Source organism: Leptonychotes weddellii, chromosome 6 (genome assembly GCF_054177405.1).
Source record: "Leptonychotes weddellii isolate Sample4059 chromosome 6, ASM5417740v2, whole genome shotgun sequence".
NCBI classification, from domain to species: domain Eukaryota; kingdom Metazoa; phylum Chordata; class Mammalia; order Carnivora; family Phocidae; genus Leptonychotes; species Leptonychotes weddellii.
The window spans coordinates 27506698-27533279 of record NC_138374.1 but is presented as its reverse complement, the minus strand read 5'-3'; the positions used below and the strand labels follow the sequence as shown (position 1 = coordinate 27533279).

Below are 26582 nucleotides of genomic sequence, written 5' to 3'. Positions count from 1 at the left end.
CTCTCACAGGGCTGACGTTCCGAAGGGGAGGCTGGGCCAAGGTGAGAGGTACAAAAGGAGTCACTGCAAATGTGCTGTGGAGGGAATAAGCAGAGGGCTGGGACAGGCCGTGACTGGGGGCCTGGGCTCCACTTGCCCACCCAGTGAGCAGGTGGGATTGAAGGGGGAGCAGCGATGAGTCTGTGCGGGGAACTGCCCCCACCCATGCCCTTCTTAGTTGCAGGCTCCTGTCATCACCAGAAATCACTGCAAGTCACCATAACAATCGGACAGTGACAGCAGGGAGGGCATGTCGTCCACCAGCCACCTGCAGGATCAGCCACAGAGCAAACCCACCAGGGCCCAGAGTCAGGCCACTTACTAACGGTGGGATCCTGGCTAAGACACCTAACTCCTCTGTTTTGGCATGTGCAGGCAGTGACGAGGATTCCTGCATAGTGTGAATCTCTGATCAGCTGGGAGGCCTCAGGCACATGTATTAGTTTTCTGTTGCTGCTGTAACAAATTTCCACAGACTCAGCAGCTTAAAACAACACATATTTATTATCTGAGTTTCTGTTGGTTGGGGTGGGGGGCAGCCCAGCGTGGGTTAGCTGGGTCCTCTTTTCATGCTCAGGGTCTCACGAAGTTGCGGTCCAGGTTGTGTCAGTCCAGAGTGGGGTCATCTAAGGCTTGGGAGCTTCTTTCAAGCACGTGTAACTTTTGGCAGAATTAGTTTCCTCGTAGCTATGGAATTCATGGAGGCCGCATCTTCAAGGCCAGCAGGAGAAACCTTTCTTTAAAACGACTTGTCATTTTCCTTAAGAGGACTCACCTGATTAGGTCAGGCCCACCCAGGAAAATCTCCCGTTTGATGAACTCCAAGTCAAGTGATTGTAATAGTCCATTGTATTCAATGGTCCCACCCACACTCAAGGTGAGGGGATTATTCAGGCCATGTACAGCAGGTGGCAGGAATCTTAGAGGCCATCTGAGAATTATGAACATAATGAAATTATTTTGACTAATAATCATGTAATCAGTAGTAATTCTTTTTTAAAAAAGATTTTTTTTTTTTTTTTATTGGGGCACCTGAGTGGCTCAGTTGTTTGGGCGGCTGCCTTTGGCTTGGGTCGTGATTCTGGGGTCCTGGGATGGAGCCTGGCGTGGGCTTCCCTGCTCAGTGGGGATTCCGCTCCTCCCTCTCCCTTTGACCCTCCCCCCTGCTCATGCTCTCTCTCTCTCAAATGAGTAAATAAAAAATTCTAAAAAAAAGATTTTATTTATTTATTTTAGAGAGTGAGCATGAGTGGGGGGTGGGGCAGAGGGCAAGGGAGAGAATCTCCAGCAGACTGTGCTGAGTGCAGAGCCGGACATGGGGCTTGATCTCATAACCTGAGATCATGACCTGAGCTAAAACCAAGAGTTGGATGCTTAACTGACTAAGCCACTCAGGCGCCCCAGTAATAATTATTTTCTTAATTTTTTCTACAGTCTTGAAAGAAGCAAACAGAAGAAATTTCAATTTTAAAGATACTGTTCAAATTCAGTAAGATATTTCACGTATAAACAAACATTGTGCTTACCAAACAAAAACATTCTATTTGTCAGTTCTCTCTTCATACTCTCTTCATATTCTGCTTCATACTTTTGGATTTTAAACACAACACAAACCTTCAAGTGGTCCTAGAGAAAAACAGAATTGAAGAAACTCAAGTTCTGTTTTGTTTTGCTTTGTTTTGTTTTCACACTCAGTTGGCTGTCATTCTTTATTCTGGATTTACTGTTAAAAGGCAGAAATGTCTAATATCCTAGGGTTTGGGGACACAAACTGCATCTGAATGATTCTGACCATTTAGAAACTCACCCTAGAAACACACAGGTGGGAAGCAAGCAAGATGTCCTTCAGCAGATGAAGGGATGAGCTGTGATATATGCAGACAATGGAATGTTATTCAGTGAGAAAAAGAAATGATCTATTGAGCCATGAAAAGACATGGAGGAACGTTAAATGCATATTGCTAAGGGAAAGAAGCTGGTCTGGAAAGGCTGCATACTGTGTGATTGCAACTCTGTGACATTCTGGAAAAGGCCAAACTAGGGAGACAGTAAAGATCAGTGGTTGCCAGGGGATCAGGGAGGGCTGAGTAGGTGAAGCACAGGGGATTTCTAGGGCAGTGAAGCTCTTATATATGATACTGGAACGGTGAATACACTGTACATTTGTTAAAATGCATAGGACTTACACTGCAAAGAGTGAACCCTAATGTAAAACTATGGATTTTAGTTAATAATAGTGTATCAGTATTGGTTCATCAATTCAACAAATGTACCACATTAACGCAAGACATTAATAATACGGGAGACCACGTGCACTCAGGTTTTCTGTAAACCTAAAACTGCTCTAAAAAATGAAGTTCACTGTCAGGTGGAATGCATGCTTATGAAAGGCTAAGTACTGAAGACGTGCCAAGTAGAAGTTCACGTGTACTAAAACCCAACGGTAACAGTAGCGCTTGGTTAGAACTTAGACCAACAAGACACTTTTTAGGGAAGAGTTATTTTATCGCTAATATAGCTTAAAATTGCTGCTTGGTGATAATAAAGTGGAGACTGACTTTTGATTTTTTTTATGGATATCTTAAAATTCTCTGCCATTGCACTCCTACTGCTTGCACTGGCGGGGGGTGGGGGGAGGGGCGGGAACTGCTTCGGCTGTGCTGCCCACGAGCTACGAATTAAATTCTCCGTATTCTCCGTCTTTCCATTGCGATTCACTGGGGGCTGCATTGCATCTCACAAGGCCCTGTTGTTAACACGCAGGAAAGGAACTATTTCTTTTCTCCCGTCTTTTCAAAACTTGTTATTTTCAATAGACTTTGTTTTTTAAGGAGTTTTGGGCTCAAAGCAAAACTAAGAGGAAAGTACAGAGAGTTGCCAGATGCCCCACCTACCCCACCCCGCACCCCACAGTCTCCCTTACCATGGGCATCCCCCGCCATAGCGGTCCATCCGAACAGGTGAGGAACCTATGTCCACACACCGTTGTCACTCAGTCCGTAGTAGTTTAACATGAGGGCTCACTCTTGTTGTTGTAGTTCTGTGGGTTTGGACAGATGTTTAATGACATGTATCCACCACCGTAGCATCATGCAGAATAGTTTCACTTGCCCTAAAATCCTCTGTGTGCCAACTATTCTCAACTATTCACCTCCTTCCTCCATCACCCCTGGCAACCACTGATCTTTTTATTGCCTCCATAGTTTTGCTTTTCCAGAATGTCATAGAACTGGAATCAGATTGGCTTCTTTCACTTAGCGATATGTATTTAAACTTTTTCCGTGTCTTTTTGTGGCTTGATAGCTTGTTTCTGTCTCTCTTGTTGAGTAATATCCTGTTACCTGAATGTGTCACAGTTTATTCTCTTGTGTTGCATGTGCTTTCCTAAGGCAGTCAGTCCCTGGCAAGGGGAAAAGAATTGCCACAAGTGACTGACAAGTGTCAGTTTTGGAGCAGAAGAGAGTCCAGCCTCCTCGGAAGCTCAGGCTGCCTGACACATGAAAACAATTTGTGAAGGGTTATTTAATGAGGATGGAATGGGGAAATAGTGGTTGGGTGGGTACCCAACAATGTTTGCTTCAGGAACCACATTTTCTTCCTCTTCTTCTCCCCCCTCCCCCTTCCTCTTCTTCTACTAGATTTTTTTTGGTCTGTAAAACAATGTGTCTTAGAAAATCTGAAATATGCATAAAAGTGAAATAAAACAAAACTTGCCCACAAGCCCAAATTCTGGTGATTACTATGTTAGCATTGTATTGTGTCTCGTTCCAGAGTTTTCTATTTAGTTGTAGTGACACACATAATGAGACATGAAATCAGGACTCTTCCTGTTGCAGTTTTGGCTGAGGCATGAAGACAAAGACTCCCTATGCAGAAGGACTTGTAGGGCACACGCTGTGGTTGAGAACCAGGAAGATGACTCACCCATACTGAGGGCAAAAGAGGATTAGGAACTGGAGATCTGGGGACTTTTGAGAGAATTTCTTTGTAAAAAGCTGTGTTATGAGTCCTAACCCCTTGGGCAGTTGGGGTCCCAAACCCAAAGGGAGGGGTTCCCCTCACCTCAAACCTGGTATGGTGAGCTTCATGGAGACTGCTAGGGGAACATGATACATGTCTCCTGGGGTTGGGGGTGGGGCGCCCAGGAGGCCATGTCTGACATAAATCTAGGGGGTCCAAAGGTGAATCTGTGGCTTTCAGCTTGAGAAGGCAGAGTGGGGAGTGAGGAAACACAGATCTGCTTTGGGAGCCAACCCCGCTTCTGTGGACGGTGAGGCAAAGGAGGTGTCATATTCCCTGTGGACGGCGGAGGGCTGTGTGTGAGGGAGAGGTGGCCTGGAGCTGCTTTAGATTTGGGTTGAGAGGCTCACCCCAGGTGACAGGACCCCACCAGAGGATCCATATGACTAGGTCACTGGAAACCAGATGTGTAGGGGAGAGACGTAAAGTGCAGTTTAACCCTTCAGAGGCATTCATGGGGACCCCTCTTAGGTCTTTGCTCTGTTTTCCCAGACTTCCTCAGGCTCCTCACCCTGGTGTCTCTTGACACCCTCCCTGTCTGGTGTCCCCACCCTGCTTTCTGTAGGTATTCTTCCCCACCTCTCAAGAGAACAGAGTCCCAACTCCAGGCCCCTTCCTGTGTCTTGCAAAACTCTGCCATCTCAGGCTTCAGCCAGATGCCAGTGGGGACTCCCTCCTCAGGATTTGGCTGGTTGAAAATTAGCAGAGAGCTTTGAGAGAGGATAACTTGAGGCTTTTTTCCCCCAGGGCTTGTGATCAGTGTTCTACTTATTTAAGGGCAAAAACATTTCATTACCATAACAAACTCCCACAGAATAGATTCACGTGAGGAATGCCTGGTCACATGCTTTTTGTTCTCTCCTTCTGGGACTTCTATTAAAGGTATGATACTCCTTCTTGCTCTATATTCTAGGTCTCCTACTCTCACTATTATATTTTCCATCTTTAATCTCTGTGGGCTGCATTTTGGATACTTTCTTTTCACCTAACTTCCAATTCACTATTTCTCTTTTTAGCTGTGTCTAATCTGCTGTCCACCCTGTCCCTTGAGATCCCAATTTCATTTATTTTCAGAGCTGGAATTTCTGTTTGGTTCTTTTCAAATCTGCTACGTCACTTTTTATAGTTTTTAGTTCCCTGCCAGATTTTTCAAGATTGTTTTTCTTTTTCTTTCTTTGAACACAGTACGCACAGTTGTTTTTAGTTTGTGTCTGATAATACCAATACTTCATGTAATGTACTTTTGGGTCTGTTTCTCTGGTCTGCTGTTTCCTTGGTTCTTCTCATGGAAGTTGGAATAATATTTTGAAGTCTTGGATTCAAAATCCAGAAAATATTTTTATTTACTTCAGCCAAGAGGTTGGGGGTGTTACGAGTCTGGGACCACTACAGTTCAACTTCAAGGCTTGATGCTGCCAAGTAAGAAATCAGGGTGCAAGTCTGTGAGGGCTAGTTTCTGTCAAGTTCATTCCCCACCTGTTCTGCACCCCATCTAGGGTGTGTAGTCCCAATTCTGTGCAGGGCATGGGTTTTCAGAGTTACCACCTGTGACAGGCTCTTGTTTTCACTTCTTTTTTTTTTTTTTTTTAAGATTTTATTTATTTACTTGATAGAGAGAGACACAGCGAGAGAAGGAACAAGCAAGGGAGCAGGAGAGGGAGAAGCAGGCTTCCCGCTGAGCAGGGAGCCCGATGCAGGGCTCGATCCCAGGACCCTGCGATCATGACCCAAGCTGAAGGCAGACGCTTAACAACTGAGCCACCCAGGCGCCCCTTGTTTTCACTTCTTTCCTTCGGCACTGAGGATACTCAAAGCCCAGCCCCTGATCCTGTGCCTATTTCTTTCAGGTGGGCCAATGTCGTCTGGATAAAAGCAACCTGTAGGCTGGGCATATCTCTGAATTCTTGTCTTCTCCCAGATCTTAGCCTGGCAATTCCTAAGTAGTTTGTAATCTGTGGTGTTTTCGAGATGATGTTAGTCTGAGTTTTTGGCCCACCTTTCATTCATTGTCTTCAGTGGAGAACTGGCCTGAATTACTTTGTTCACTGTGACCAGGAGTTCACATGAAGAATGAGTGACCATGACCTTACTACTTGAGAAACAGCAACCCTGGCCTTATTCACTAAAGGAGACTTTGCTACCTTCCTGGGCTTATTTTCATCACAGAGAGCCCATATCGATTGCCCAAGAACACATCTGTGTTAGTCATGCGGGATGAGCAGTGCCATCCTCATATAGTTACTCTCTTGGCCCCAGTTTTTCTCTTGCTACCAGCAGAAGTAGCAAGAGTCAAGGAATCAGGAGATTTGGTTTCAGTGCTGGCTTTGCTTATTCCTTGCCATGGATAAGGAAGTTATTTCTTCTTTTAGGCCTTTGGGTTCTTAATAGTTTGTACATATCATGGGATTAAGAATCAGATCTCCTAAGATTATCTCCCAAGATAAGGACTGAAAATTCCCAACATGCAGCTTGACACATTTAGATGCTCAAACCGTGTTTGAGGAATATTAATCTGGACGAGTTACATGATTATATCAATTTAAGAAAATCTCCCAAATAACAGTAGCTTTAAAAAGAGTTTATTTCTGTCTCATGTAATCGACATCTGAAGACAGGCAGCCTGGGGCTGGGGCGCTGACTCCACACTTTTTGGGGCCTCAGACCCTTCCATCTTGCTGCTCCTCCATCCTTCGTGCATTGCTTGTGGCCTGAGTTGCCACTCAGGCTCCATCTGAGGTTTAGGCAGGAGGAGGTGGAAGTCAGGAAAAGGGTACCCCTCCCAGGGAGACTTCTTGGCAGTCCCGTCCAGTACACCTGCTTAATCTCATGGGCCTGACTTTGCATGCGGCTCACATGGAGCTGCTGGGGAAATGGGGAGACGGAATCTCTGAGCTGGGTGGCACTTGGCACTTGGCTATTTGTAAGGTTCTTTTTCTAAGGAAGACAAGGAAAAGGGAAACTGGTAGGCAACTGGCAGCTTCTGCCACAGTGACCTTGACTGAATCACTTTTCCTCATTGAATTTCAGTTTCTTCTTCTATAGAAACTGATGGTGGTGGGCGGGGGGCACTGCTGGCATTTTGGGTGGTGCCCCAACTCTTCACGGTGCAGAACTGTTCTAATGCAGTACAGGGTGTCTAATATTCCTGGGCCACACCCGTAGGAGCCCTAGGGATTGTGACCACCAAAACAATCCCACTTTTTTCTCACTACTCCTAGGGGACAGTACTACTCCCTGTCGGGACCCCCTGGACAGGAAGATCCTGAAGTCCTTCTGAGAGTGGCATTCTGTGAGAGCCTATGATTCTATGATTCTTGGGTCTCAGTAACTTCATTTGTCAAATGGGCAAGCAGAGAGGAGACGATGGGAATGCAAATGTCTGCTTCTTCAGTCCTCTCCGGCGTTGGAGGACGAAGGGAATCATTATGCAGCTAGACTCAAGGTCATTGGCCTCCAGGTGGTCAGAGAAGGAGAAAGGACAGAAGGAAGAAGGGTCCAGGATAGAACTCTCCAAGGAATGAGAGGGAGGGGAGGCAGGAACCCAGAACACCTGGTCCCAACAGGGGCCCACTGCTCCTCCCCAAGGCCCTTCACTGTGCCCCTGACCTGAGAGCCACCTCCTGAGAAGCTGGCACGCCGGCCGCTGTCTGTCATGATGCCCTCATTAGCGGCTCCCGTGTCCATTGGCGGGACCTCATAAGTGGGGCCCATCTGACCTTTGGGGCAGCAGATGCTATGTCTGGCAGGGCTGATCAAAGAGCCTGGGCCCAGCCCTTTCTGCCTCTGGTTGCTGCCAGGGGCTGGCGGTTAGCTAGGTCATGGTGTGCTCCCTCCAGCGGGTTCTGATGGAGCCAGAGGGAGGAAGTGCGAGGCTCGAGCATCCTGTTGCCCGGGTTCAAATCTGATTCCCACACTAATTTAATTGTGCGACATTGAACAAGATCTTTGTGTCTTGTTTGTTCCCTCACCTGCACAATGCAGGTGATAATAGTACCTATCTCACAGTGTTGCCTGGATGGGGAGAGCATGGAGAGTGGTGCCTGGCATATAGTTGGCGCTCGGTAAGGGTAGTCCCTGCGCTTCTGGGCAGAGGCCCCCCTCTCTCTTTGTTCTCGGCCAGGAGGCTTTGATGCGTACTCTGTGGCTTCCAGGGTTTAAGCAACTTGCCCCAGGTTCCACAGTTGGCCAGGGCTTGTGCTCTCCGCCACCCCATGGTGAAGAGAGGCATTCCCCAGAGGGAGTGGACAGTAGACCCACTGAGGCCACATAGCAAGCAGGGCCAAGCCGAGCTCCACTCAGAATGGGCACCTGAGCCCTTAGCTGCCTTCAGCTGTGCCCATCATAGGTCTGGAGCGCAGAGAGCCACCTCCCTGCTACCTGCCCCCGTGCAGACGAGAGGCTGGTGTGGGCTCGAGTGCAGTGTTAGGAGTGTTGCCTTCAGCTGCATCTTAGAGCCCGAGGGAGGAGTGGACCCAGTCTGAAATGTTCTTGGAGCCACCTAGGCCATAGGCAGGGAGGTTTTGAGGGGCCCGTGAACAGGGTCCCCTGAATTAGCCAGCGGCTCAGGGCCTGACGCACTTGTTGCTGAGGAAGGTTGCACACTGTGAATGGAGTGAGTCTCCATGGCCGGGCAGGCAGGGCTGGGCCTGGAAGGCACACAGTGAGGCCAAGAGAATCCCTGTTTGGGATACCTCTGACCCCCTGCCACAGCCCCGTTCCCGCTGCCCTTGGCTCCCTGCAGCTGGGGTGTGGAGAGGGAGAGTGGGGACTGTGGCTGGGGGGCTGCGGGGGCTGGTGGCAGACCCCAGCACCGGTCCTGGTTGTGGCATTCATTATCACTGAGAATAACATTTAAGCTAATATAATACTGATAGCACGCTCATTATAGATGTCAATGATTAATGACGATGAATTAACAATAAGAAGAACTATTCGTTTTCAGTGCTTACTATGTGCCAGGCTTTGAGCCAAGTGTTCTGTATGAACTAGCTCCTTTCATCTCATGAGGAAGGAAACATCAGTACTGTTTTCAAAGAGGAAACTGCACTGTGAGGGTGAAGTGACTTGTTCACGATTGTGTGGCAGACAAAGGGTAGAGTCTGGGACCAGATCCCGTGGTGTCCATGCATGGACTTCCATGCCATTTAGCAGCTGTGAATCACTTTACCTCTCTGGATTTCCTTTTGGTTATTGGCAAAGAGCCTTAAAAACTTTCATCCTGATTACATCACAGGGTAGTGGTTAGGACGAACTGAATAAGAGATGTGACAAGTATTTGTAAATTCATCCATTATTCAATCAACAATGATTTATTGAGACCCAGATTTGTGCTGGTCACTCTCTCAGGGACCAGAGATGCAACAGTGAACAGAACAGGCAAGTTCTCTGTGTTGGTCACCTCCATGGGATCTAAACGCTAGTGCGGGGTGGGTAGGGAGACACATAATAACCAAGTCGATGAATGAACAAGCATGGTGGTTCTTCGAAGTGCTCAGTTCTCTAAATGCAATAAGACAGGGGATGGGTCTCACTCTATTTCAGCTGGGTTGGTAGAGAGGGGCCATCTGAGCAGGTGACACTTAGAGTGGGAACCTGCTGACTTAATGAGCCAGCCATGGTGAGTTATGGGTGAGGGACAGTGAGGAAGGGTGGCTGGGGGCGGAGCATGGTGAGGGGGAGGGACAGGCAGTATGAGAAGGGGACAGAGTCCAGCAGGGGCCAGGTCGCAGGAGTCTTGTGGACATCGGCAGGGAGTTTGGACTTTTTTCTCAGGGCAAGGGGGACCTGGTTGTATTGGTTAGAAATACACGTGTTGCAGAAAACTAGACCCCTAATGGCTTAAACAAATAGAAGTTTATTTCTATTTTTCTTACTTGGAAGGAAGCCTGCAGCAAGTTCAAGACTTGATGATGTTTGGGCTGACATCCTGCCCTGTTGGGCCTATCCTGGCTGGCTGTCAGGCTGCGGCAGCTCGAGGCATCATATCTACATATAAAGCAGATCCTGCTCACTTCTCATTAATCAGAACACTCTTGGCAGCGAAGGAGGCCAGAAAGGGAGTCCAGTGTAGGAAGGACCTTTTCTGGCCCAGGAGTGGAGGCAGGCAGGAGTGCTAGGGCGTGTGGGTCAGCCAGCCGTGTCTGCCGTCCCTCACGGGCATAGGATGTTCTGGGCTGGGGCCCGAGATTCTGTGTCTCAAACAAGCTCTCCAGAGATGCCGACGTGGCTGGTCTGCTGCCCACACTTGGAGGAGCATGGGTAGACACCACTGGAGAGTTTCAAGTAAGAAAGTGGTTACCTAATTTCTGTGGTTCTGAGGGCAATCCAGTGTAGGGGACAAGAGGGGACACCAGGAGACTAGTTAAGAGGCCAGAAATCATAGTCACTTGCATTCGTGTGGTGGCAGGGGAGATGGCACTGCTGGGTGGGTTAAAAAATGGTTTTTTATTTTTAGTTTTTAGAATTGTAATAAGGTATACATAACATAAAGTTTAATCATTTTAACCATTTTTATTTTATTTTTTTTAAAGATGTTATTTATTTGACAGAGAGAGGGAGAGAGACAGTGAGAGAGGGAACACAAGCAGGGGGAGTGGGAGAGGGAGAAGAGAAGCAGGCTTTCCATTGAGCAGGGAGCCCTATGTGGGGCTCAGTCCCAGGACCCTGGGGATCATGACCTGAGCCGAAGGCAGACGCTTAACGACTGAGCCACCCAGATGCCCCTAACCATTTTTCAGTGTACAATTCAGGCATTAAGGATGTTCACAATGTTGTGCAACCACCATTTCCAGAACTTTTGTATCGTCCCAACGTTTTTTTTTTTTTTTTTTTTTTTATCATCTGTACCCTTTAAGTACTAACTCCTTGTTCATCTTTCCCAACCCAGTCCCTGGCAGTCTCTATTCCGGTGGTGTCCCTATGAGTGTGACTGCTCTAGGTACTCTAGAACTCATACAGATTTGTCATTTTGTGACTGCTTTTTTCACTGAGCATAATATTCTGAAGGTTCAGTATGAATTAGAACCTCATTCCTTTTTAAGGCTGAGTAATATTCCCTTGTGTGGACAGAGCACATTGTGTTCATTCATTCACCTGTGGATGGACATTTGGGTTGTTTCCATCTTTTGGCTACAGTGAGGCGTGGGCTGTGAACTTGGTGTGCAAGTATCTGTTGAGTCCAGTGGTCAGTTCTGAGATCTATTTTGGAGGAGGGCCCTCAGAACTTGCTGGGAGTAGAAAGGAAGGGTGTGAATAGAATTAGGGACGACTGGCTGGTGTTTGGTTTGGAGATGATGGTGGCATTTATTAAGATGAGGAAGAGGCTGTAAGGTGCTCTGTAAACATTGGATATTATCACGATTTTATTCAGGATTGTTTTAAGCGGTTATCAACAATGAAATTGCCCCAATAAAGGTAACAAAACAGTACTTTAGTAGGTCATACATCTGGGGCTTGGCCATCAGATTTCCATACTCCTCTGATAACTGCCTGATTTAAATCAGGAGTTGGCACGCGATGGCCCATAGCCCAAATCCAGCCCACCACCTGGCCTCCTACAGCCCGAGAGCTAAGAGTGGTTTTCACAGTTTTAAATGTAAATGTGAAAAAAAGACCATGCAGCCCTTTAGCTAGAACTGTTGTTCAATTTTGCCTCTTGGCTTTCCAAACCTAAAATATTTACTATCTGGCCCTTTACAGAAAAAGTTTGTCGACCCTTGGCCTAAATTAATTGGTTTGGCTCGGCCCGAAGAAGTGTGCTCAAGTGGAAACGACAAAACGGGACAAAACCCCTCCTCACTAGTGCCGACCTACTTCTGTACTGGTGGTGGTTCTCCTCTTCCCTGAGTTTGTGCGGCAGCCCGCCAGCCCCCCGCCCTGAGCCTCCTCTGCAGGTCACTGGGGTTACCAGCACCCGCCAGTTGAGACCGTGAAACTGATGAATGCCTGCGCAGTGCTGTTTACCAGGAGCAAGCGATTTATTTTAGCATCTAAATTTTAAATGGTGTCTCTGTGTCCCAGGAAGCTGTCTGGTTTAGAAAATTGCCTGTAATAAATGCATGCAATAAATCCATTATTTTAAACCTAAAGAAAGGTATTCAAGTTTTATAAGAGAAAATCAGTTTCTCCTCATCCTTGCTAAATACACATTACATAAATAATTAAAAAACAATGGTTTGAATGGGCGCTAAATTACCAGCTTGCCAAAATGCAATCATGGCTCTTATTTTTCCAATTAATCATGTAAAAAAATCTGTTGGCTGGTGTCTCCCTAGTGAGGCTTCCTCTCCATTTCTGAATCATCCCAGAATCCATGGCGCTCACTCAGTGCCATGGGCTGGGTCCTGCTGCGAAGCGCCACGTGGGAAGGGGGCTGGAGGGGCCAACCGGTCTGCGCACGGGGCCCCAGCTCTCAGGGGTTCAGCTGTTGGCCCCCGTCCCGGATGGCCCTGTACTTCCTCACCTGTGGCTACAGGGATGCGGTGGCCTGGGTCTCCCGAGGGTTGCAGGGCTGCCTGTCCTTGGGCTCCTGAAGTTCTCATTCTTTCAGTTAGTTCATGCTTACTCAGCACCTGAGGGGGGTCAGCTTTGGTCCCAAGATTAGGGCTCGACTCAGCCAGCATCAAACCCCTTTGCCAGAGAACTTCTCATCACATCCGTCTTTGAGGGTCTAGGGCTCGGGCAGGACTTCTTCAGTGGACTTTTTGGACCCCTTGCGAATTTACCCCCTGCTCCTCAGTAATCCTCTCTGAGTGCTGCTGGAGATTGAGAGCAGTGGTCTTTGTTGGGCCATAAGTGGTCCTGGGGGATGAATGTTTCCTTGTCTTACCTTGGCATCACGAAGAGGGGTTCCCAGGAATCTATTCCCCAAACATTGATTCCAAGGTGAGAACATTGCCTGGTTCACCTGGTTGAAGTGGCTGGCAGCTTCTGTCTTGAAAGTTTATTAATTCATTCAACAAACACACAGCACCTCCTATGTGCCAGGCACTATCCTGGGTGCTTGGGATACACCAGTGGACCAAACAAAGACTCCGTCCCTTGTGAGGCTGCGTGGGAGTGTGTTAAGTTCTGCTCTGGAATGTGGCAGGTGCCGGGGGTGCCCAGAGGCGGGAGGACAGATTGCTGTGTGTGTGTCCAGGGTGCTGGGTAAGGCTTCCCGGGAGAAGATACATTTGCTGGGGTCTTGCAGCTGAGTGGGATTGGCAGAGGTAAACAGGGTTGGGGAGCGAGGTGCCTGTGAGAATAGCAAGACCTGGGCGGGGTCAGATTGGCAAGGGCCACGTGGCTGGAGCCTGGGATGCTTTGGGAATAAGTTTGCTCACAGAATTCCCAATTTTTTGCAAATAATTCAGATCCAGGAGGGGCCGCTCAGGGAAGCCACCTGTAGGGTGGGCTGGGGCCTGATTTTGGGGGACTTTGTTGTGTAGAACGGTTTGGACTGCGCCTTGGTAGCCACACTTCCAGGGACCCCAGCAGTGAGCCAACTCTTGCAGTGTCATTTACAAAGACTCTAAGGTGAGTGGTGCCCTACAGTTGTGTCCTGTCACTCTTCCCTTCCATGTCTTCCCCAACTCTTTGCCCGAGGGCTGGCTGTGTGGGTGCCTGTTGCAAGCATCCTGATGTGCTGTGTCATCCCTGACCTTCCCAGCAATCGCATTGAATAACTTCTTCCTAGGCGCCTGCACACCACACCTCCTGATTTAGGACCGGAATTCATTAGCACCTGGTTTGTTCTCTCTCTGGCTACCTTCAAGGGTGGGGGTGATTCCCTGGGCCCATCTTTCTCAGCTCAAAGTGATTCTCTGCGTACAGTGTTTCTAACTATGTGCTCAGCCCCAATCTTGGGGCTCTGAAACAGTATCAGGTGGGAGTTTAGGCCTGGTATCTTCAAGTTTGGTGCTTGGGCCATGTGAGCCTGCATCGTCCTGTTGAAAATAAGACCCCAGCTCGGATGTGCCGAATTTGAATCTCTAGGAGTGGGAACTGGAGTCAGGTGTTGGACATGTCCCCCAAGTGGTTCTTATGCAGGTAAAAGTTTGAGGAATACTGTATAAGGGAGAAGCTCCTTAGCATTTTGGGGAGCTAGAGCTAGATTTCCTTGATTTGATTTCATTTGTTTACCACCCAGAGATAGTGGGATCTTGGCTCTGGCCTCTGCCTGTTGGTGTCTAGGTCTCCGAAGTCACCACCCACGAGGCTCTAGTTCCTGGTGGAGAGAGTGAGTCTTTCTTGCTTAGAGTTACATCTCCTTCCCTGCAATTTCCCCCTGCGGCTCTGGTTCTGCCCTCCAGACTCACACCAGGCAAGCCTAATACTTCTTCCAAGTGGCAGCTCTTCAGATTTCTGAAAGCTGCTGTCATAGCAAGATCCTGGAATTTCTTGACCAGTCTTTATCTAGTATGATCTCTAGACACTTTGCTCTCCTGGGTGCTCTTTTGAATGGTGACTCTGTGCTCTGAACTTTCTAGGTATCTTCATTTACTCCTCCCAACATCCTGATAAAGTTGCCTTTATTATCCCCATTTTACAGATGGGGAAATACAGGCCCAAAGAGGTGAAGAGATCTTCCTAAGGTTACATGACTAGTTCGTGCTGGAGCTGGGATCTGCGCCCAAAGTCAGCTAGAACAACAAAGCCAGCACTTTATTACGATCCCCATTTTACAGATGGAGAAACTGAGGCTTAGAGGAGTTAAGGACCTACCTAAACCACACAACATCCCATGGCAGAGCTTTGAAAAGGCCCTAGAGTGTGCATTCTTCATCATGATGCCAAATACTGCCTTCCCATGTGATAATCATGCCTCTCTCAGAACCTCTGCTGCCCGACACAGGGGCTGGCAGGCACATGGTGAACAGCCAAAGGAAACCTGGGCTAATATAATGTTTGATAATATTCTTAGAGCTTGACACTGCTCCCATCTAATATGTATATGTACATGGACACATATGTTTGTGGACAAATATACCCATATTATATCGGAGGGAATACATTAGCAAACAAGCAATGCTATGAGATAACCTGGTGCTGTTCGGGGGGTGGGGAGGCGTTTTCAAACCAGCCTGGTAATGTCTGGCTCTGATCAGTAATGCCAGTGTTTATACTGAGCACCTATCGCAGGCGCAGGCGTCCGGGGCCCTGTACTGGATCGTACCGCCGTCCGCTCAGCCTGACTCGGGTTTTGTTCAGGTGTGACATAGCCATGCTATGGGCCCCAGACAGGGCCCCTTCCCCCGGCACAAAGGCCGAGTGTTCATGAGCCCAAACCAGTGATTCTGAGCCCAGATTGCACTTTAGCCTCACCCAGGGAGGTTTGAGAACTATGACGGGGAGAGGCACTCCAGACCAAGGAAATCAGACACGCTCAAGGTGTGTGGGGCCCTGGTGTTGTGATGTGCGCTCAAGGGTTGCATCTAAGTCGACCACAATAATCCCAGCGCTCTTGCTCGCGGCTGTCTTAGGTCCGGGTGTGTGATGCAGTGCTGGCCAATGAGACAACAGGGGGACATAAAGGAGAAACTTCTCTGCTTCTCCGCTCAACACTCTACTCCCAACTCTGGTACTCCTGGTCACCAGAGTGGGGCACCCGCCGCATGTCCTACAGTTCAATGTGGTTCTGACATTGCCTCTGCGGAGTTAGCATCGGCTGCTACAGGTTGAGGGCTCAGGCCTAGGAGACTGTCCCTGCCTCCCACCTGCTTTGGACACCAATCCCAAGTCTCTTGTTAATTTGCTAGAATGGGTCACAGAACTCAGGACAAGTTTACTTCCTGGATTACTGGTTTATGATTAAAGGATACGACTCAGAAACAGGCAGATGGAAGAGATGCGTAGTGCGAGGTAGGGGGGAAGGGGCCCTGTCTGGGAGTGCCACCCTCCCGGCACCTCCACATGCTGGTGAGCCTGGAAGCTCTCTGACCCTCTTCCATTAGTGCTTTTTTTTTTTTTTTTTATGGAGGCTTCATCGTATAGTTGCAACTGATTAAACCATTGGCCATTGGTGATTGAACCCACTCTCTGCCTCGCTCCCACCCCAGGAGGTTGAGGGGTGGGACTGAAATCCCCACTCTCTCATAATGGGGCTGCTCTCCTGACAACCAGCCCCCCACCCCTTCCCTGTGGTTGGTGTTCTAGGGGCTTTCCAAAGATCACCTCATTAATGTAAAGTCAGGTGCGGTTGAAAGGGCCTCGTTATGAATAACAAAAGATGTTCCTTTCACTTTGATGGCTCTCTTCCTTTAGGAAATTCCAAAGGCTTTGGAGCTCTGTGCCAGGGACAGGGACAAGGACCGAATATCTATTTCTTATTATACATTATATAGCATCTCAGGGGAGCAGTTGACTGGAAGACAAGGGATACAAGGCCCCTCCCTGTCTTTGGCTGTTCTTGTGTGTGCTCGGTTCTGCTTCTGTTGCAATCCTTTGATGACCACGCCCTGGAAAGCCCAAAGAATGCCAGGGAGGCGGACCCGAAGCCTTGATTTTATTGAGCCCCTAAATTAACATGATTGGGAAGGTCTCTGCCTCCAGGCTTCCTGTTGTATGAGATGGTGTCTTTATTACAGGAGCTTTCGTTTGGCCTCCTGTCACTTGTGGCTGATGGCATTCCTAGTTGTCACGGTCCCCATGGAGCTTACAGCGCTGCGGGGGAGACAAGGCACACACACCAGGTGTCACCAGGTCACTGCCTGGCAGTGATCAACAACTCGGCAGCAACCACACCATCACAGGCACTGCTGCCCAGAGAGGGGGCGGGATGGGCGTCAATGGCCCCCCGCTCACCCCCCCCCGCCCCCGCCCCGGCGTGGGAAGAGCTCACAGAGGGGAAGGGCGAGTAGACTTAAGATTATAGAAGGGATTCCAAGCCTGGCCTTGGAAACCTGCCTTTGCCACTTACCAGCAGTGAGACTTTGGGAAACTGACTTAACCTTTCTTGGCCTCAGTTTCTCATCTATTAAGTGGCGATGATAATAGGGTCGAAATCATGGGGCTTTGTGAGGATTGGAAAAGACATTTAGCATGGTGTGTGGCACATGGGAGGCTCTGGCATGAAAGCCATTGTGATGATCACTCCTGAGGCATGAATCACTGTCAGAGCCCTGGTTTCAGCCGCACTCCTGCCACCTGTCCTTAACCAGCTGGAGCGCTTTCCTCCCTCTGTAGGTCTTGACTCACCTGCTGCAGGTGGTATGAGGAAACTCACCGGCAAAGCAGATCTTTCTTTAGGGATGCTTCTGCTTCTTTTTGTTTCTGCTGTTGCCTTGTTCCACTTGGTTCTGGATCCCAGAGCTCAGCTTTACCACTAAACCCAGATTTCCCCCTTCAGATAGATCCTGAACTAGTTCTCAGACTCATGGCTTTTTTTTCTGGCCATGAATTTGAACTCCTTTGTCTTGCAGATCTTGAGGTACCCTTTCTGACCTGCCCCAGTTGGATGCTCTGAGCACAGAATCTCCCTGCTGATAAATTGGCTCATGGGCTGTGGTGAGTGTCGGACGTGCCCCCCCCCTCCCCAGCACCCCTGGCAACGGAGTGTGAATACTGTTCGAGCCTGCCACAGTGAGCAATGTATCTGAAGCCTCACGTCTGATCTTTAATTCATGTGGATTTTGCAGCTTACTTCCTGACTTTAACAGGTCATTATAATATAAAAAGTTTACAGTAATTTACCATGAGGAAGGAATTCAGAGATCTTCCATAGCTGCCCTACTGATTAATGCATGGGCCACAGTACAATGACTCCAGCTGTTTTTTAGTATTGGACTGACTTGAAAAGAGATCTCATTGCCCAGCATGTTAGCATCTTTCTGTCCACGGTGACAGTATGCCGAGCCCCCAGATCCCTGTAACTCTGTGGCTGTGAAGGGCCATGGTTCCTTTTGCCTTAGCTTTGGGTAATCACTGATGAGAGACACTTGGGGTAACATCAAAGGGTGGGCCAGTGGAGCATGTCAGGCTTCTGTCGGTAGGCCAGGCAGCACAGGAAATGCTGAGGAATCATTCCTTGGCCTGATGATGCCCCTGAGGTTTGCTTCCCGCTGCCCTCTGGGTCTTTGACTGGCCTGCCCCTGCTTCTTATCTGGTCTCGTTCGTGTAACTTGAATCCTGTAGGCTGTCTATTTGCCTCTGCCCTCTGTGTCAGAGAGGATACATGTAATGGAAGACCCAAATAGGCAATGGCTTAAACCATGATGACACTGAATTATCTCAGTATGAAGTTTGATTCAGAGTTGATGAACAAAATGTCAACAGGGAACCAGACTTTTTTGATCTCTCTGCTCAGCCATCCTCTTACTTAAGTTTATTACCTTTTGATGGCAAGATAGCTGCCATAGCTCCAGCCATCATGCTGCACACAACTGCATTCAAGGCAGGAAAGATACTTCCATTAAGTGTCTATCTCTTTTATCAGGAAGCAAGAAGCTTTTCAGCGGATTTATCTTTATGATCTCTCTTTGGCCAGAACTGTATCCTGACTACAGGGGAAACTGGGAAAGTGAGAATCTGGGAAAAGCACACGAGGCTACTGTGTTGGCCTTTGCCCCATCCCGATTCACCTTCTGGGGCTAGTACAACCAGGGTCTGTAATGAGGAGGAGGGGAGATGGCTTTAGGGTTGGCACTAACAATGTCCACCACATTTCTGATTTCTTGTGTCACCATCAACCCACTGCCTCAAGTCGTCGGCCTGCCCTGTGCCTGTCTGAGGAGACCTCAGGTTCTGGCAAAGGATAGCCTACCTCCTACATGGTCACACCCTTCTCCATAGTTATTGATGCCCTCCTTGGGGTTTGTTCTAAAATTTTGAAAGGGAAGATATGTCCTCTTTCAGCAAATCTCAGTGTTGCACTCCCGCCAGCTCTGTAGGATACGGAGGAGAGAGAAGAGAGAGACAGCTCTCACCCTGACGCTTCTCAGACCACTGACTCTTAAGAACAGAGATTTTTCTGAAGAAAAGGCTGACCATTCGCTCCCACACAAAATTATTCCCCAAATCAAGTTTGGATAAAATGACTGTCCCTGTAATCGGTTTTTTTTATAGACAAAGAATGCCACATGTCTGTACCGCTTTCCCTGGGATGGGCATGGTTTCTTTCTTCTTTCTTTCTTTCTCTCTTTCTTTCTTTCTTTCTTTCTTTCTTTCTTTCTTTCTTTCTTTCTTTCTTTCTTCCTTCCTTCCTTCCTTCCTTCCTTCCTTCCTTCCTTCCTTCCTTCCTTTCTTTCTTTCTTTCTTTCTTTCTTTCTTTCTTTCTTTCTTTCTTTCTTTCAGATTTCACTTATTTATTTGTCAGAGAGAGAGAGAGAACACAGCAGGGGGAGCGGCAGGCAGAGGGAGAAGCAGGCTCCCCGCTGAGCAAGGAGCCCGACATGGGACTCGATCCCAGGACCCCAGGATCATGACCTGAACCAAAGGCAGACACTTAACTGAATGGCCCCCCAGGTGCCCTGGGTTAGGCATGGTTTCTTCTGCACACAGAAGCAAGGGCACAGACTCTGTATGTAGTCTGATGCTGAGCTTTGAGTCCTGGCATGGCCAGTGTGACCTTGGGCAGGTCCTCGAACTTCCCTGGGCCTCTCTTTATGCCATGCTGCATCGGAGACATAATAGCCACCCCCCAGGGTTGCTGTGGCTTTAGGACAGGAGGCCAAAGGACTTTTAAAGGGAGGTGGCTGCAGTGCCACCTAAGGGGCCACCAGTGTGGCCCTAAGGGGCCACAGTCACTCCGTACCTTCAAGGCTTCTTTCATGAGCATATTTTCAATTATGTATTTGCACCTGAACTTGGCCACCTATTGACTGACTAACTTTGCTAGAAATCTGTTCCATGGCTCATTTGGGAGCACCATTCTTATACCTCATTGGCCTTTTTGCCTCTTTTTAAGCTTTCTCAGAAAGCTGGTCCCAGGTCTCCAACTTCTTGATTTTGGGTATCTGCAAGAGGACTTTGCCCTCCTTTCCATTGCTATTTTTTATTTTTATTTTTTAAAGATTTTATTTATTTATTTGAGAGAGAGAGTGCAAGAGAGAGCACACTAGCCGGGGGGGTGGGGGGAGAGGGAGAGGGAGAAGCGGGGTCCCCGCTGAGCTGGGAGCCCAATGTGGGGCTCGATCCCAGGACCCTGGGATCATGACCTGAGCTGAAGGCAGACGCTTAACCGACTGAGCCACCCAGGCGCCCCTCCATTGCTATTTTGTTCTTTTATTGTGGAGATTAAATTTATATACAGTAAAGTCCACCAATCTTTAAGTGTATGTATAGTTGATTTATTTCTCTGTATGTATATGCCTGTGTAAGTACCACGCAGGTCAGGATATGGGACATCTCCATCACTCCAGAGGCTTCCTTATTCCCCTGGCCATCAGTCTCCCACCCCCCACACCACTCCCTGCTCCATTAGCCCAGCGTGTCCTCACCTCACTCTTGAACTTCCTATGAGGTGGCGTTAACACCCTGTACCTCACATTATCTCCTCAATACCTTCACTTCTATTTTTCTTTTTCCGATCAATTTCAGGCCGCCTATCAGCCAATCTTCCTGATGGGTGGAGCTCCTCCCTCTGGCACACCACCCACAACAGTCTGCTTTGTCTCCTGAGATGGGCAGAACCCTCAGACATGCTTCCTCTAGCAGGCAGTGTCCCAGGACATATAGCTGCCTCCCCCGGCCCCAAGCCTGGGCCTTTCCTCCGCCCACCCTTCTCCTAGGGGCAGCTGGGAGGCTTTGCTAGCTCTCGCCATTGCAGGGCTCTGAGGCGCTGGGCCTGGTCCGGGCTGGCACCCTGAGCAAAGGTTTCTGAGAAGTGGCCCTAAGTGAGGGTGAGCAGGGGCTGCTCTATGAAATAGGGCCTGGAGGGCAGGGTCCCGCTCCTGGCTGGAGGCAAGAGATACTGAGAGGCTTTTGGGCAGGAGTGGATGAAGCTGGAGACCCAGGAGAGATCTGTGAGTAGGTATGCTCACAGAAAATCCAGAGATGCTAGAAGGGGCCATCCCCAAGTGTGGGTGAGTTAGGCATTACTCTAGGCCTCCTCTGAGAGGGAGGGGGGATGGGGCTCTCAGGTGGGGCCCCACCCTGCTGACTGACGTGGCTGACCTTAGGTGGGGGAGGGCAGGAAATCCCCTCTCGCCTGCCTGCCATGCTCTGTCTTCGCTTATTTGCTCATGTAGCAACATTTAGTGGGAACCCCTGGGGTCGTTGGGCAGTGTGCCGACACCAAGGATGTAAGGATACACACAGGGCCTCTCAACCCAAGGGGCTCACTGTCTAGACCAGGCTGCAGACAGGTGGCCCACTTGCCTCCAGATTTGGCCCTCAGATGTGCTTGCTTTGACCCCCTTGGTTCGAAACTTGGAACTGCTCATGCAGAGCTGATTCCTGGCTTCCCTGATAAACGGGAAGATCAGCAGCCCTGGTCTGCACTGCTCTGTGGCGGCCGCGTCCCTGGCCTCCCGGACGGGCATGCCAGCCGGGCGTGCGCAGTCCCCCTGCTCCCTGTGGCAGGACGACGGTCCCCCTCCTCAGCACTTCCCCGTGGGCCCTGCAGACCTGTGAGCTGGTTTGGATGGGAGGGGTTCGCGCAGGCTTCACTGAGGGGGGCACGGGGTCTTGACCTCACTTGACCTCCTGGTAGAGTGGCTGTCTCCAAGTCTCCGGAGTCTCCTGCTCCTCATCACATCCTTTCCATCACATCCATAAAAGCCTATGCTGGGGGTGGGGTGAGTGGGGGGAGCAGAAGCCAAGCTGATGGCACCAAGGCCCATGGAAGTGGGTCTTGGGGTACGGGCTGCCTGGATCCCAAAGCCCTGGGGCTGCTGGGTCGGAGCTCAGCACTACAGCCGCAGAACCTGGAGGAGAGTTCCCCAGGGATTCGTTGAGGTCGCTCACATTTGAGAACCACCAAGAAGAGGGGGCTGGGGCTCAGAGGACAGTGGGATCAGACATGTCGTGTTTTCTAGGGCAAGGCCGGGGACCCCACTCCATCTTTCAGCTCCCCTGTTGGACCCTTGTTCTGAAACCCCTCCTTCTGGGCACAGCCGAGGCCCCCAGCTGGCCAAGGCTAACATTTTCTCCAGCCTTCCTGTCCCCACCCTGCACCTGGAGGAAAGGTCATTCTTGCCTTTGCCAAGTGTTGTCATTTCCCAGAATCTTTGAACTGTCATGTGGGCAGGAGTCCAACTCCAGGGAGTGGGACAGTGGCCGGCTGGCGGGTGAGGGCCACCTTGTCTCCCCTTCGCCTTCTTAGGCGGCCTGGTAGTTGCTGGGTTCTGGCCAGGGGGCCGGGACCATGGCCTTGTGCAGGGATGGAGGAGGATTTGGTGATTTGTTCAAAGAGAAGATGCTTTCCTGAGTTGGGAGCAGGATAGAGCAGGGGTCCTTGGCTACTTTACCTTTGGAGCTTTCAACGACAGGGGTGGAGAGGTGTCTGTGGGGGTGGTTGGGGCAGGGACTGGGCTGGGCAATGAGTCAGGAGGCATTCAGTCTCAGGGCCTTGTCAGTGAAGGGTGCATGACCCCAAGAGTGAGTGCCTCCTTAAGAGTAGGGTGACTAGGGAGCAGAAGGTGCCGTGAGGTGGCCACCCTGCACTTGCAAGGACCTAAGAATGAGCGCCTCCTTAGATGTGGTCTCTCTCGCCTGGTCCTGGTTACTGTGCTGCAGGCAGCCTCTGGCTGGCTGGGGACATGCTCTGGGACAGCAGGCGAAGGAGGGGAGGACACTGAGGGCATTCCTGACTCTCAGACAAGCCCACTGGTTCTCAGCCTTGGCTGCACACTGGAAGCCCCAGGGAGTTTTCCAAAATCCTGATGATGAGGTCCAGAGGTTCTGGTTTAATGGATCTGGGGTGCAGCCTGCCACTGGGGTTTTAAAAAGCGCCCCCCCCCGCCCCCGCCCCAGGGATTCCAGTGTGCAGCAAAGTTCGAGAGCCTCTTATCTGGATGGTGCAGGGTGGGTGGTGTTTACTTGTTTTCATTTCATTGATTTGCATGTGAGCCCCACAATCTCCCAAGCACGACACAGACTTCTATGGGTAATACAAGAAAACATGCACCGAAGTGGAGGGGGTTTGAGGAGAGTGGAAAGAAAGCCTGAGCTTCAAGTTCCTGGTCTGTGCCAGATGCGTCATGTTTGCTATTTAAAAACCAGTTTTGGGAGGTGGCTCTTCCCAGGCTCAGTTTACAGATGAGGAGCCTGAGTCTTGGCCACGTTGACCACGTCATCCGTGTCCCATGGCTGTGGAACGGCAGAGCCTTACGTGGGATACACATGTGACAAGTGGTGGGTAGGAATGGAAGTCAGTGCTGTCGCTTTCAGACTGATTTCTCAAATAAAACATTTGAGGCGTCAGCTGGCGGAGGAGAGGGCTTGGGGAAGAACAGAGTCCCCAGCTCGTCTCTGCCCACAGGATGGAGGGTGGCGTGCAGAGAAGGCTATTCTAGTGTCTATTCTCCCATCAGACTCCGGTCAGAGTCAGTCTGAGCCAGCGGCCCCAAGTGATTTTAAGGAAAGATACTAGTCTCCCTTTCCCTCTCCTTGTAGCTAAATAGGTCCCCGGACCTAAAGTGAGTCGAATAGTGTGCATAGAAGAGGGGACCTCCCTCCTTACCTACAACTGAGCACTACCTCCCTCCCCATACCAGAGTGGCTGCAAGTCCACCAATTACGTCATTGGGTTCAACCAGAAAATACTCATGGGAGCGTAAATGGGGGGAGGCTATTTAGTCAGTCACATCATCTTATGGATTACTGAGGACCCTTTGCGGAGCGGGTCCCAGCCTCCTTGGCAGAGCCCTGGGTCCCGGCCAACAGACAGCAGACACCACAGCAGCTTGCCACAGAAGCTTCTGAAGATGTGGAGGGAGCATTTGAGGTGAGGCTTGGAAGATGCTGAAAGTTGCTATCTAATGGATAAATTCATGCAAAATAATCATCACGGTGGCTTCCAAAACCAGTGACAACGCTGTGAGCAGCTTTTTGCTGTGGTGGGCAAAAGTCCGCTGTATTCTGCCGCCAGCTCGTTTTGCTCTCTCAGGGTGGCTCATGCAGGAGTGACGGGGCAGGGAAGAGAGCGCCAGGTCCGGTGTGGGGAGATCTGGCTGGAGTCCCACCTGGCCGCTTACTGGCTACACCGCCTTGGGCAAGGAGCTTAGCTTGGAGCCCTGGTGTCCTCATATACACAGTGGGGACTTCTGCTTCCATCCAAGATGGAGTAAGAGGGACTGGATTTACCCTTCCACCTGAAACAATGAAAAAACTACAAACAGACCAAATACATGAGACAGAGGTTTTTCAAAACATTGGACATTAGGCCACAAAGTTCAGTGACCCCAACGAGCTCAGTGATTATCTCAACTTCTGCCTTGGGTGAGTTTCTAGGTCATGATGCCAGGAGAGGGGCCAGAGGCCAGAGGGGAGAAATGGGAGTATACTATTGTAAGGCTCTTTTTTTTTTAATTTATTTGAGACAGAGAGAACGAGAGAGAGAGAGCACATGAGAGGGGGGAGGGTCAGAGGGAGAAGCAGGCTCCCCGCTGAGCAGGGAGCCCGATGCGGGACTCGATCCAGGGACTCCAGGATCATGACCTGAGCCGAAGGCAGTCGCTCAACCAACTGAGCCACCCAGGCGCCCCACTATTGTAAGGCTCTTACACTTGATGTGAACTGGTAAGGTATCACTTGAAGGTAGACTGTGATCTGGTTGAGATGTATATTATAAACGCTAAAGCAACCATTCAAATAGCAAAGCGTTAGAGCTGATAAACCAATGAAGGAAATAAAACAGAACCATAAAAAAAAAATACTCAATCCAAAAGAAGGCGAGAAAAGGGAGTAAAAAGCAGATGGAACAAATAGAAAACAAATAGCAAGGTAATAGACTCGAGCCTAAGAACAGCAGTAATCTCATTACATGTAGGTGGTCTAAACATCATTTAGAGATGGTCATATATTTTGGATATTAACCCCTAATCAGATATGTGCTTGCAAATATTCCATAGGTTGCCTTTTCATTTTGTTGGTTGTTTTCAAGAAACACACTTTAAATATAAGGACCCAAATATGTTCCACACAAAGGGGTGGAGGAAGGTATATCATGTTAACACTAGTCAAAAGAAAGTGGCAATGGCTATAGTAATACCAGAGAAAGTAGAGTTCAGAACAAAGAATATTACCTGAATGATTTCGATCTACATATTTATATCTAATCTCTGTCTAGAATATACAAAACAGTGATCTTTGTCTCGTTGGATTTGGTAAGAACAAAGTGAGGTAATATCTGGGAAAATGCTTCGTAGGGCTGGCTGGAGCATGGCCTGCAACATCTGTACAGTTCTGCCCCCACTGGCACTCCTTAGACCTGGCAAGTTTACCAGGATCTACCAAAACAAGGGGCTTTCCTCAGCTGCAGAGAGAGATGGGCCCAGACAGAGCCATGCACCCCAGGAGCTTTGGTAATCTCAGCAGATGCTTGGCTGAAAAGAAAAGTCAAACAGTGACTGTGCTACATCCCTTTTGAGCCTTTTCTCATTTATTAGTCTTACTTGGTTGGGGCCCGTATTCTCTCCATGTAACATTTAAGGAAATGGAGCCCAACATCACAGAGCCATTAAACCACTGAGTCAGAGTTTGGACCCATGCAGCAGATGAGAGCCCAAGCCTTAAACACAGCCCTGACCTCGGGGCAAGGCACAGGGAAGGACTCAGCTGGCAGAGGGCTGCATCTAGACTCTGAAGAAGAGAAGGAGGGGGCAGAGGTAGGATGAGCCCCTCTCCAGGCAGGGCAGCCCTGCATCTCCTCATCCTTCCTCTCCCCCATCCCCATGCTCCTTACCTGCCTTCAGCAGGAACCCGTGGGTGATGAATGAGGACCAGATGGCTGGAGGGAGCTGGCTCTGGGCAGTGGTGGTGAGCAGACAGGGATGCTTTGGGGCTGCTCCAAGTCAGGTGCCCTTGACTGCCCTCCATAGTGCGGGATGTCTCAGCCCTTCCCAGAGTCACACAGAACCTTGGTCTAAGGAATGGGGTAATAGGGACTCCTGGGTGGCTCAGTTGGTTAAGCGTCTACCTTCAGCTCAGGTCATGATTCGAGGGCCCTGGGATGGAGCCCTGCATCAGGCTCCTTGCTCTGCGGGGAGCCTATTTCTCCCTCTGCCTGCAGCTCCCCCTGCTTGTGCTCTCTCTCTCTGACAAATAAATAAATAAAATCTTAAAAAAAAAAAAAAAGGAATGGGTAACAGTACTGATGTAGTTGTCTGAAGGTTCTTTGAGAGCCGGGCAGTTCTTTTTTTTTTTTTTTAAATTTTATTTATTTATTTGAGAGAGAGAATGAAATAGAGAGAGCATGAGAGGGGGGAGGGTCAGAGGGAGAAGCAGACTCCCTGCTGAGCAGGGAGCCCAATGCGGGACTCGATCCTGGGACTCCAGGATCATGACCTGAGCCGAAGGCAGTCGCTTAACCAACTGAGCCACCCAGGCGCCCCGAGAGCCGGGCAGTTCTTAATCAAGTGCAGCCATGCCTCTTCTCTCTGCCC

The 26582-nt window shown here is 49.5% G+C and overlaps 1 long non-coding RNA gene across 1 annotated transcript in view; it reads left to right on the top strand.

The window, feature by feature from the left end:
- The first annotated feature begins 14431 nt into the window (after positions 1-14431).
- The window catches only part of LOC145722161 (uncharacterized), a 29618-nt gene continuing 17467 nt past the window's right edge, over positions 14432-26582 (top strand). The window contains exon 1 of the long non-coding RNA XR_014146235.1: positions 14432-17544. This is a non-coding gene — a long non-coding RNA (uncharacterized LOC145722161). The remainder of the gene's footprint in view (positions 17545-26582) is intronic.